The sequence below is a fragment of the Neomonachus schauinslandi genome, chromosome 11 (genome assembly GCF_002201575.2).
Source record: "Neomonachus schauinslandi chromosome 11, ASM220157v2, whole genome shotgun sequence".
NCBI lineage: Eukaryota > Metazoa > Chordata > Mammalia > Carnivora > Phocidae > Neomonachus > Neomonachus schauinslandi.
This window is the reverse complement of record NC_058413.1, coordinates 52,231,797-52,245,209: the sequence shown is the minus strand read 5'-3', so window position 1 is coordinate 52,245,209 and position 13,413 is coordinate 52,231,797.

Sequence of the window (13,413 nt, the reverse complement as noted above, 5' to 3'; positions counted from 1 at the left end):
TGTTCACCTCTGCAGATCATAGTTTGTTGACCTTTGGATAGTGGGAAATATATTAGAATATAGTAGTCAGAAGGCCTCTCTGTTCAAAAACTATAGCATTTTTCTCAAGCTTTTTATTTATTTATTTTAAAGATATTTTTTATTTATTAGAGAGCATGAGAGTGTGCACCAGCAGGGGTAGGGGCAGAGGGAGAAGCAGACTCCCTGCTAAGCAGACACCCTGTTGTGGGGCTCCATCCCAGGACCCCAGGGTCATGACCTGAGCTGAAGGCAGACTCTTAATTGACTGAGCCACCCAGGCACCCCCAAAGCTTTTTAAAGTATGAGAAATCCATTATATACTAATATGGAAACGTGAAATAAATTTTTAAGTGAAAAAGGCAAGTTGCAAAACAAATCATACAGTATGATTACAGGTATGTAGACCAAACACACACTCTTTGTCTCTTTATTTACATACATGCATACACACATGCATGTATATACACATCTGTGTATCTGTATATACACACACGTGTACGTATGTGCATGCTTAGGAAAGGCTACAACAAACTTGTAACAGTAGTCACTCTGAGGAGGGGAGTGCCATTGGTGAATGTGGGTTAAGGTTTGGTGAATGGGGAGTTTTACATTTTACTCTCTGTATTTCTGTATTATAATATTTCATAGTGATAATGTATTCTTTCTCCTTCCTACTTGTTTGGATAACTGGTGGGCCTGTCTGCACTTGTCAGGGTCAGCAGTGTGACAAAGTAGGATTAATTCCACAAGCCATCTCTGCCCACATTGGTTGAGTGGGAAGCAGCTGCTGAGACCAGAACAAGGAGCACATGTATTAGGTGGGGGGGGAAGGGTGGAATGCGCAGGTGGCTGGGAGAGGGAGCCAAGATAGGCCAATTTTAATTTACCAACAGTAAGTATCACATGTCCTGTCTTGACATTCTCCAAGTTGCTTTGCCTTCCTTTATCACACTGGGCCCTGAGGAAAATTCTATGAGCTAGTAAGGCAGGGATGATAACAAGAAAGGAAGCAATCAAAACATTGGATGACTAGAAAGTGTGTATATAGAAATTTTTTTCTTCCATTTAAAAAGAAATATGCACAAAGATATGCATTATGGCATTGTTTGAAATGGTAGATTGAAAATAGCTTTGTCCATCAGTAGGAAAATACGTGAACACATTATGTTATATTCTCTATGTGGACTGTTATTATATAGCTTTTTAAAAGTATGAGTTAAAATCTTATTTACTGATACTTAGGGGGATGTTCATGATAAATTATTAAGTGAGAAAAACAAGTTGCAGAGCAATGTTGAAGTGTAAACCTAGTTTTTTAAAATGGAGAATAATAAAAAAATCCTTAAATATAAAAATATATTTGTAGTGGGGCGCCTAGGTGGCTCAGTCATTAGGCGTCTGCCTTCGGCTCAGGTCATGATCCCAGAGTCCTGGGATCGAGCCCTGCATCGGGCTCCCTGCTCCACGGGAAGCCTGCTTCTCCCTCTCCCACTCCCCCTGATTGTGTTTCCTCTTACGCTGTGTCTCTCTCTGTCAAATAAAATCTTTAAAAAAATAAAAAAAATATATATATTTGTAGTTATGTTTTGGGGGGGCATGGAAAAATCTGTTAGCATATCTTATCTTGTGGGAGGGCCCAGAGGGGAACAAAAAGGGGCTGAGAGACTAGAAATTTTTTTAGTCTAACTTTATATTGCTTCATTGGTTTTAGAGAACAAGGAAAATAAACTTGGTCAAGCAAGAGGTGAAGTCTCCTCTATTTTCTCATCTTGATTGATTTTTAAGAGGTGCTTTTAATTTTTTTTAGTGAGTTAATGAAGCAGAGAATTATGAAAGTAAAAAATAGAGTTAACATGTAAATCTTCTCCTGGGTTTAGGGGGAGGTATCTGGGTAGTGGAAAGAGTCCCAGGAATCAGGGAACCAGCTTTGTAGTTCTCAACTTCCTGGTGTGTGAGCTTCAATCTAATAAGGTCACTTAACAACTGTTAAGCAAGGACCCCACTCTCTCCATCTCTATAATTGAAGAGCTTGTACCAGAGACTTACCTCCAAGGTCCTTTCTAGCCCTAATGCTCCAGGATCTATGGTCCCACAGTTGAACTACCTTTTGAGATTAGAACATTGTATTTTATTTATTTTTAAATGCTTTGTTGCTGTTTTGTTTTGTTTTTACATTTTAACACTCTGAAATTAGGATGCATTTATAATTGGTGGCATCTTTCAATTCATTGGCTATTTTTTCACACTTTTATTGTCCCTGAAATTGAGATATCTTACTATTGATAGTATAGGATAGTTGCACTTTTCAGATGCATTTTTTTTTTCATTTAATAGTAAATGAATCTTGGTCCCTTCCTGGGCTTCCCTTGCTCCTGATTCCATCAGATTGCCTCACATCACCTAGACATTATGGGTAAGGACAAGTGGGTGAATATATTATTTGTGTGTGCAAGGATTTTGTGCATCCTTACTTAATTGGTAGGTGCCCTTTATGTACCTGCTGCTTGAGAAGTAAATATATATGTAGCCCTGAGACATCCAGCTTTGCTCCTGAATTTTGATTAGTCTGTCTTAATTTTGCCTAGTGTTTGTTTGGTTTTTGAAGTGTAACATACAGGGGCGCCTGGGTGGCTCAGATGGTTAAGACTCTGCCTTCGGCTCAGGTCATGATCCCGGGGTCCTGGGATCGAGCCCCGCATCGGGCTCCCTGCTCCGCGGGAAGCCTGCTTCTCCCCCCTCCTTCCTGCTCGAGCTCTCTCTCACTATCTCTGTCTCTCTCAAATAAATAAATAAAATATTTAAAAAAAAAAGTGTAACATACATACAGAAAAATGTGTAAAGTGATGTACCTCATGAACACACCTGTGTCATTAGTGCTATTTCAAGAAACAGAACATTACCAGCATCCCATTAGCCCTTTCGAGTCATTATCCCCCCTGCTGTTTTCTTTTTAAATACAGCAAAAGTGTACATAGGGATGGTGACTCTTCTGGTTCCTAGGTGGGTGGGTGGCTCATGGTTATCTTGGGGTGAATCTGCTGGAAAGAGCTTCAGATTTGGAGCCAGAAGATCAGAGTTGCATTGTGGTCCTATTGTTTTATAGTTTTGTGACCTTAGGCAAAGTACTTTTCTGAACTTCATTCCTCTTTGATAAAATGAAAGCAGTGTCTACCTTGCAGAGCTGTTGTGAGGATCATGTGAAATACTTTGTAGATGGGAAACACTGTCAGTGGTAAAAAGCCATATACAAATGCTAGGTGTTTTTAGTGAGGAAGGTAGAATCCCAGGCAAGAGATGATGAGACCCTGACATAAGGAGAGAAAATGAAGACGTTTTATCTCCAGATCCATTCTCTTAACCACCTTCCTTTTAAATTGACATCGGTGTGGTCACTGGCTTTCTGTTAAAATTTTCTCAAATAATATAAAGGTCCTAAAAGGAATCTCCAGAGCTTTGGAATTTCACTCAGAGTCTTTCCATCAATTCTCAACATGGGTGCCCCCTGGAGCTGCGCAAGACAGAGGCTTTGGCAGAAGATTAACAAATTTCAATAGCAAATGTATACACCACCTCTTTATAGGCCTACTAAGCAAGCATGATCCTACCATAGACCCTCTTCTGATTATAGTCACACTGTCCCAAAAGTGACCCAAATCTATATCTTTAGCCCCAAATCATATTTTTCACCAGCTACTGGGTTTTTCTGATTGTATGTCCAATAGACACCTCATGTCTAAAACCAAACTTCAGACCACCTGCCATTATGGCATGATGGTTTAGATTATGAACTTTGGAGTGAGACAGACCTGGGTTTGAATCTTAATTCTGCTACTTGTTAGCCTCGTGATTTTGGACAGGTTGCTCAACATCTTGAAACTTCTATGAAAGAGGGTATTAATAGCACTTGCCTGATAGGGTTGGTACTAGTGCTCAATGATTGAAGTTATTACTTTTACATTCTTTTTGTTTGTTTTTGGCACACATATTCATTCAAGCTAGGATATTAGAGGTGCTTCTAGAATTTTCCTTTTCTCATTCTTCACTTACAATTGATTATCAGGGCCTGTCATAAGTAGTTCTCAAACTGTTGCTTCCTCTTTTTTAAATCACTGCTTTATTTCAGGCATATATCCCTACTTGCTTGGAACAAGTAATGGTTTTGCACTGCATTCTGCAAAGCTTAATAGAATTACAGAACAACAACAACAAAATTAATTAAAAAGAAAAAGAATTATAGGGGTGCCTGGGTGGCTCAGTCGTTAAGCGTCTGCCTTCAGCTCAGGTCATGATCCCAGGGTCCTGGGATCCAGCCCCGCATCGGGCTCCCTGCTCAGCAGGAAGCCTACTTCCCCTCTCACACTCTCCTTGCTTGTATTCCCTCTCTTGCTGTCTTTCTGTCAAATACGTAAATCTTTTTTTAAAAAAAGAAAAGAATTACAGAACAGACTTAGGAATCAGGTGGAAGCGGGGGAGGGGGACAGGGCTCCAAACATCCTTTACTTCAAACCATCTACTTTTATCTGTATCTTGGGTTCTATATGAAGAGTGAGTCTGAAGAAGATTCACTTTTAAAATATAATTTGAAACCTTTCATTCATTTAAGAAGTATTTATCAGGCACCTTCTATGTACCAGGCATTGTGCTAATTTCTAAGAATTCAATGGTGAGCACACAATCTGTGATTTCATGGAACATATGATACTAGGAGAAAAATTAATGAAATACAAAAAGGCATAATTAGAAACTGAGAGCTGTGAAGGAAAGGACTCTGGTGCTATGCATAGTAGGAACTTGACCTAGTATGGAACTGGGAACTAGGTGGTTAGGGAAAGTTTACATGAGGAAGTAACATTTGTTGAGCTGAGGTATGAAGGATAAGTTAGAATTAACTAGATGAAGAGGTAAGAAAAGAAAGCTTTGGGTAGAAGGAAGAGCAAGGACAACACTAAACCACATGTGGATATAACCTCCTACTAACAACCTTTCAGCCTCTAACAGCTAGCATTTAAGATTTGTAAAGATTTACAATGACCCTCTGAGAAAGCACTGTTACTATTCACATTTTATAGATGGGGAAGCTGGGGACACAGGTTAAATAACCCGCTCAAGGTTGCACAGCTAGTAAGCTATAGAGCCAGGATTTTAATTAGGCAGTCTAACTGCAGACCCCATGCTCTTAGCCATTGTGCTGTATTGCCTTCCTCTTGTTTCTTACCATTCTAGCCTGTACGTCATACAGACTGGAACATAGGTCTGATCTATGTTCCTCCCCTTTACTCCCTCCCTTTAGAAACCTTGATTGTTTCCTATCACCTACAGGATAAAATCTGAATTCCTTAGTATGATGTAAGTGCCTCACAATTTAGTACTACTTATCCTCATCATCTGCTACACCTTCCTAAAACTGCATGCCATTGCTCAAATGTAATAAACTCTATCTTTGCATATGCTGTTCTCTTTGCCTAGAATGCTCTTTTTTACTTCTCTTTTGGTGAAACCCTACTCATCCTACTCACACTTTAAGTACTCAGCTTCACTGTTACTTCCTTGGTAAAGCTTTCCTAATCATCCATCCTGAGTTAATCAGACCCTCACATGTCCTCTAAAACAGTAATTCTGTGTTCCTGGTCTGAAGTCTTTTCAGCAAAGCAGGAAGCCTAGGTCTCTTCCTTACCACACCCCGTTCCTAAGAACTGTGGGTCTACCTCCACGATGCCTTTCAAGTAACACCGTTCTTCTTTGGTCCTCCTGCCACTGCAGTTACCACCTCACTCTGTCCTGCCTCTGGGCTCGATGTTGTGCCAGATTCATCTTTTGAAAAAGCACAAGTAAGCCGTTCTGCTCGGGACACTGCTTTTCTGGTGTGCTTCCGACGAGTCACTGTTGGTCTCCACTAGACTTCCCAGTGTTCTCTCACCTTCCTTTTAGCACTGCCCAAGTCTGTGTTCTTTGGCCTTGTATTAAGGTGAGTTATAGGTATGTTTCTTTCTCCACAGGACTGTAAGCCTGTTTTGGTTTTTTTTTAAGTTTTTATTTATTTATTTGACAGAGAGAGAGCGAGAGCAGGAACACAAGCAGGGGGAGTGGGAGAGGGAGAAGCAGGCTTCCTGCTGAGCAGGGAGCCCAATGTGGGTCTCGACCCCAGGACCCTGAGATCATGACCTGAGCCAAAGACAGACGCTTAACGACTGAGCCACCCAGGTGCCCTGTAAGCCTGTTTAATTTAGGTTGGCGTCTCCAATGTAGTATCTTCAGGTGTTTATTTCATGTTTATGGTTGAATGTCCCTGGTTAAATTTCATTAATTCCAAGTAAAGAGTAACCCATCTTATATATTTTGAAGAATCTGTATTGCAAATAGTGTTTTGGTTTTTTAAAGATTTGGTCCTAAAGGGAGGGAAACTTCAGCTTTAGGAAAATTGCCTGTGAGGAACTCTTCATACTTCTCAGTGATGCCAGATATATGGGATGCTATTTTATCTAATGCTGTTAAAGTTGCTTAGCATCTTTAAAAATGGAGAAAATGACACCTGCCTTGCCCACACCACAAATTAGTTGTAGCAGAAACCCTTTGAACAAGGAATGTGTAAGTGCTTTGTGCACAAAAAGGACTATACTGATAAGACAGGAATAGGTTGTAGTTGAGGTGTGCTGGAAAGAGCCCTGGATTTAGAAGACTTGAGTTCTGGCTCTGCAGTCCTGTAGGTTGACCTTGAAGCAGGCATTTTCTTCTAGTCTTTTAGTCTGTAAAATTGGAATGAACATGCTTGCCTCTTAGGGTTCTTCAGGAGGGATTAATTGAGATGTGAGAAGTAGCCTTCCTTAAATTCTTCAAGTCTGTTAAAATGTTAGGTTTGGGGGTACCTGGGTGGCTCAGCTGGTTAAGTGTCTGCTCAGGTCATGAACCCGGGGTCCTGGGATCGAGCCCCTCATTGGGCTCCCTGCTCGGCAAGGAGCCTGTTGCTCCCTCTCTCTCTCTCTCTGCCGCTTCCCCTCCCCCACCAGCTTGTGCTCTCTTGCCCTCTCTCACTCATGCTCTCAAATCAAAATCTTAAAAAAAAAAAAAAAGGTTTGTTGTCTGTTTTTTTTTAATCATGGCCACATTAAATACATTCCCATTTATTTTATTAGTTAGCATACTAACAAATTTGGTTTTTGAGGCAGTCTAGCATCCTATTTAGAAATCCAGCCCTTATTAATATTTGTGTTTGTTCATTTCTTTCAGAAGTTAAAGTCATCACATTGTGTGTGATAGGAGAAGTGGATTTGGAACCAGAAAGACCGGGGATTCAGTGCTGTGTAGGAGGTAGAGACAGAAGATAAAGCAGAGGGGATGGGGAGAGAGGGAGAGATGGGAGGGTGAGAGAGGAAGAGAGAAGAGAGAGGTGTCATCTGGGTTTTTTAGCTACTTAAAGTCTGTTTGAAACAAACCAGATCCTGGGCAGAATCCTTATTCTCTAAAGCTTATGTTCTGAAGTCACAAGTTGTCTCAAATCAGCAGACCTTGCTCAGACATACAGATAAATTGTAAATTTCCATCTCGGGCAGAAGATAGCAAATCTTGGGCGCCTGGGTGGCTCAGTTGGTTAAGTGACTGCCTTCAGCTCAGGTCATGATCCCGGGGTCCTGGGATGGAGTCCCACATCGGGCTCGCCCTGCTCTGCGGGGAGCCTACTTCTCCCTCTGCCTCTGCCTGCCACTCCCCTGCTTGTGCTGTCTCTCTCTCTGTCAAATAAATAAATAAAATCTTAAAAAAAAAAAAAGATAGGAAATCTTCAGCCTAGTCATCACAAGTGTTCTAGCATGAATGTAGGGTGGGTGACTAGAAGACCATTAAGGTCTCTTTCGACTTTGAGATTCTGTGATTTGTTGACCAGGTATAGAAAGCTGCTTTTATTTAGGTGTGGTTTTTTTTCCCATTTTAAAAAATTAGGCTTTTAAGACCAATGTAATTATAAATTGCACTCTTCTCTGTGGCTTTTATTTATGAAAGCTTGTAAATGCCTTGACTATAGTTCCAAATACCTTTCATTGTGCCCCATGCACAGTTGGTACTACCAGTTTCCAAGGACCACCTCCTGTCATCAGGATTAATGAAGCATCCACCTGTGCCTTGCTTTGGAGATGGGACCCAGTAGGGTAACAAACAAAAATGCTTGTTTCTAGGGGATTTGCTTTTTTCTTTTTTCCCCCCTGGAAAGGAGGAAGATCTAACTGGTGAAGTTTTGACCAGATTCTGAGGAGATTAGTTCTGTGGCAAAGATTTTTGTTGTTATTGTTGAGAATGGTATCCTGGAGAAAGAATCATGGGAAATTTTGGAGGTGCTTTAGATATGATCTATCCAATGCCAATACCCTTCTTTTACTGAGACCCAAGCTAGGGCAAGTGACTTGCCTGAAGCCATAAATTTAGTAGGTGATGGATTCAGAACTTACCTTCAGGGGCTTCCAACACCAAATCTAGGGTGTTTGTTTGTTTGTTTGTTTGTTACCATTGGTGTGGCTGTCTCTAAGAGTAGTTGCAAATATTTACATTGAAACTGTTCCTCCTTCAGTTTCTTTTACCTTTCTCATCATCAGTTCTGTGTTTGTGCGCAAACATTGTGCTAGATATATTGCCTGTAGGGACAGATCCGTTTACTCCTCTGTGACAATGAAACAGGGTGAACAGGTTCTTAGGTGTTTTGTAGAAAGACCTTGAGGGAGAACTGAATAGGGCCTCTTGGATGTTATAATGAATCCTCTCTGGGTTTTGATTTGCCCTCTGCTTTTCTCCCCAGGAAGCTGCAGGCTTACCAACACTGCCTCATTACTCAGCACTACCCTTTGGAGAGGGAGAATGAGGCCTGGTAAGTAAGCTGGAGGTCCGGGTTCTGAAACAGCAGTCCTTCCCTCCAGCCAATGGAGTTTCTTCCAGTCTTCTTTCTCCATGGCTTCTCACCCTTGAGATATATCCACTGTCCCTTCCAGTAGAAAATTCTTCTATGCTCGCCTCTTCAGAGGAGTTTTGGTCCTTTAATGTTTCTAAAGCTGTTGTATCTTCAGAAAAAAAATTCTTTAGTGGTAACTTTTAAAATTAGAACTGTTTGTTTGGATTAAAAAGTTGATTCTTATGAGGAAATATAGAGGAACAGGGTTTCTTTGAGCCACTGAGAATGTGCTAGCTTTTATTTATTCATTTGATGGTTGTTTATTTAAGAGCAGTAGAGAATAATATAGAGACCACATAGACAAGTCACTACCTATGTGACTAAGTCACTTAATTCCTGAGACTCAGATTTTCTCATCTTTAAGATAGAAATAAAGCCTACGTAGTTGAGAGGACTAGATGAGATGACCATGTAAGAGGATGGTCTCTGGAGAGACCCAGCTGGACTCCAATTTTGGCTCCAACGCTTACTAGCTGTGTGGACTTAGGCAAGTTATTTAATCTTTCTCAATTTCCTTTTCTGTAAAATAGAGATGGATAATCATAGTATTTGTTATCGTGTCATTGGGTTATTGTGAGGACTAAGCAAAAAAGTGTTTAGCACAGTGCCTGGTGCATACTAAGTGCTCATTAAATGTTAGCTATTAATTACAACAGTAGCAGCAACAGCAACAATAGTCTGTAGGTATTTATGATGCTAGGACGTCAGGTGGCAGAGGAAAGACTAGAAGGCAGCACATAGGGCAGTGGATCTATAAGAGCATTTTCCCTACCAGCTTTCTTAGTGAGAGGGCCTATAGGGACTGAGAGGCTCTCATTGGGCCTACAGCTTCCTATAGTGAAAGCTTCCCTTCCAGCCTAGTAGGCTGAGGTGGGAGGTTCAGAGGGACTTCAGAAGACAGTGAGAAGACCAGTCTGGCAGGGTGGAGGGTTTGGGTAAGGGCATAAATAACTCTAGAAGGTAAAACTGGGGCTGGGTCCTGGAGGGCCTTGAAGGCCAGGTGAATTCTTTGTATTAGAACCACCCTACCCTGGGCCATCTCAGTGGAAATTGCTCTCTTTCAGTTTTACTTCATACTTTTAAAAATGGTAATACACATTATTATATTTTTTAATGGCAATACTCGTTAAAAGCTGTAACATCTACATTTTAAACAAAAATAGTAAAACAAACACCCATGCACAGGAGATGTAATATTACCAGACCCTTTGAAAACACCCTCTGTGCATCACCAACCCCTTCCAACCTCTGAGTGCTATCCTGAATCTTGTGTTAGTCATTTATTGTTTTCCTTCCTTCTTCTCTCCTTTCTTTTATTTATTTATTTTTTTAAAGATTTTATTTATTTGACAGCGAGAGAGGGAACACAAGCAGAGGGAGTGGGAGAGGGAGAAGCAGGCTTCCCGCGGAGCAGGGAGCCCGATGCGGGGCTTGATCCCAGGACCCTTGCCTGACCCAAGCCGAAGGCAGACGCTTAATGACTGAGCCACCCAGGTGCCCCCTCTCCTTTCTTTTAAAAATGGTTTTACCTATCCTGGTCTTTTGGGAACACAGAGCAGGGGCTGTGGATTCAGGCAGGAGCCTGTGGCCTGCCCTTTGCCTAGCTAGGCCGGGAGGAGGCTTGGGGGAGTCCTGATGCTGCTACTGGAGGCGAGCGGCAGCCCTGTGGTGGGGGAAAGGGAGCCTGGAGAAACTGGCCACCACTGGCCCGGGCTTCGGCTTCGTGGGCAGCCGTGAAGAGCAGGCCCGGAAGCTTGGCAGTTTTGGCTGAGAGGTTCCAGAGGAGAGTTCATTCCTCTGCAGCTGCACAGCTGGAAGCTGTTGCCTGGAGTTTAGAGCCGAGGAGTGGGGTGGGAATCTCTTGTATTCTTTTGAGACACAGTATCAACTCTTTCAGGTGCTGGGGAGCTTCAGGGCTGACGCAATGCCAGATGTAGCCAGGAGAGTTTTAGCAGGCCTGCCTCCTATTTTCACCTCATACATTTCCTGGAGTGTTGATTATGCCAGTCATTAAATTATGTTTGCCACTTTGCTTTTCTATAAAAGCTTTGGTTTTTGCTTTGGCTTGGCTTTCCTGGTCCTTCTTTGAATAAAGAACTTTCTACCAATAGCAGTTGCTAACCACAGACTGCAAGTGATACTGTGGGAAAGCTAAGGGCCTGGGAGAAGAAGCCGGGTGATGGGGGTCTCTGCAGCAATGGGCCTTGGTCTGACTCCCACCACTCACTCCAGTCATTCTCTGGTGCCCAGAGGGTTAAATTTGGAAACCTGCCATCCAGATGTATTTCAATGGAACAGATTCAAGGAGCCCTAGTGTGCTAGATACTGTGGGGGATCATAGAGAGAGACGGAACTGGTTATGCCCTTGACATTTACATTCTAGATGTGAGGACAAGACTTCCATGCTTATATAGTTAAGGCAGCACAAATGCTGAATGCAGAATGTAGACACATTTTTGTGATTACCAATGTAATACATGTTTATTTAGAATGAATTCAAATATAAAAGAAACATATAGTATAGAAACTCCCCCACAGTCTAACTCCTCCCTTAGATAACCACTGATACCTGTTAAGGAATATTTGAGGAGTTGAAATTTGAGCTGGACCTTCAAGTAAAATTCAGAGAGGCAGCCTGATGGAAGGAGAGCAAGCATCCTGAGGATCCAAGCTCCCACTCCAGGGAGGAGCACCCCCACTAGCTTTCTTGACAAACAGCCAGCTTCTGCTTGGACACCTTGGTGACTAGGTGCCAAAATGCCCAGAACAGGAATTAACCTTTGTTAAGCACCACCTTGTGCCTTATGTGCTAGTCAGTGTGTTGGCCACCTTATAGATGTTATGGGATTAAGCCTCATTATAACCTTGTAAAATAGATATCTTTATTTTTGTTTTACAAATAGGGATACTGAGGTCCAGAGGTTACCTGCCACGGTCACACAGCCCCAAGTGGTGTAGAGTTGGGCCAGTCACTAGCTGTGTGATCTTGGGCAAATTATTTCATCTCTGTGGCTCAGTTTCCTCCTCTGTAGAGTTGAGTGGTAATAGTACCTGCTTCACCAAGGGAGTTTTTCAGATTAATGAGTTAATACACATTAGGTCAGCAGAACAGGGTATGCGTGGCACATAATATGCACTCAGTAAGCAATAGCTGCTATTTATTATACCTTGTTTTCTCTCTTATTCTAATAAGAGATCTGTCTCATCTCCCCACGTCTATATATGGCCTTTTGTCTGCCCAGCCATCCCCCACATTTTCCTCTCCTTTACAATTTCTCCCTCTGCTTCCAGCCATTCCCTGTCTTCATCGTGTCTCATTCCTCATCTTTCCATTCTCTCTCATTTTCCCTTTTCGTGTCCTCATTACCTGCCTTTGGTTGTGGCAGCCTTCTGACCTGCCTCCCTGCTGGTAGTCTCTTTCTTTTATATACCAGAATAATTTCTGAAAATACGGTTCTCACTGTACCACATCTCTGTGTTAAAAACAAACAACAAAATAAACATTCAGATCTTTATTTGAGTTCAAGATTCACCAACTCCGACCTCACCTCACAACTTAAAGGTCTGTTCCAGACTACTTCCACAGTCTTCTCTGCTTTCCCTTCTTCCCCACTCTTCTATTTCTATCTGGGGAAATTTTACCTACATGTTTTAAGATCCACATTCAAATATCACTTCATTTTCTTAGTCTTTTTTTTTCTCCCGAGATTTTCTTAGTCTTTTTACCTACTTTCAACTAGTTGGAATTTTTATATCCTTTTGTGGGAGTTATCACATACTGTTTGAAATACAATTTTCAAGGCACATTTCTTATCTCCTGTGTAATTATAACCTAGCTAAGTGTAGAGGCTGGGTTTAATTCATCTTTGTATACTCCCTTTATGTCCTATAGCAGTGCCTTGCACATAGTAGGTGCTTAATAAATATTGGTGGTCTAAGTAAAAGCTAGAGGAGTGGGGGGCGGGCCTGATGACTGGTGGGTTTCTCTCCCAGTCGTTGTGAGAGTCACTGTTCAGTGGGTGGAAACGCTGTGGTTTTGTTTTCTCAGAGTCCGACATCTTTTCTTTTGGGCCATGGGGGAGAGGCAGAGCCTGTAGGCTCTGCCCATGGGTCCCAGTGCCTGTGCCTGTGCAGGGGCTCCAGCCAGTGCCTTCCGTACTAGGTCCCGTGCCTTGGCCCCTCGGCCCCTCCCCACAAATGCTCAGCGGAACAGGGGATTAGGTTCTGGCAGCACAGCTGGGATTTTGGCGGCCATTCCACAGCCGACAATAGCGCGCAGCCACCCGGACAGGACAGCGCAGGCCTGCGCTCCAAGGCCACAGTCTGCCTGGGCTGCTTGTTTGGGTGGCCGAGGGGGAGGAGCAGGCCCAGCGCGGCGTCCTGGCCTTGCCACGCAGAAGGTACGGGCTGGAGAGATTCCCTCAGGGAATGGGTTTGCGGGGGGGGGGGGGGGGGGGGGGGGG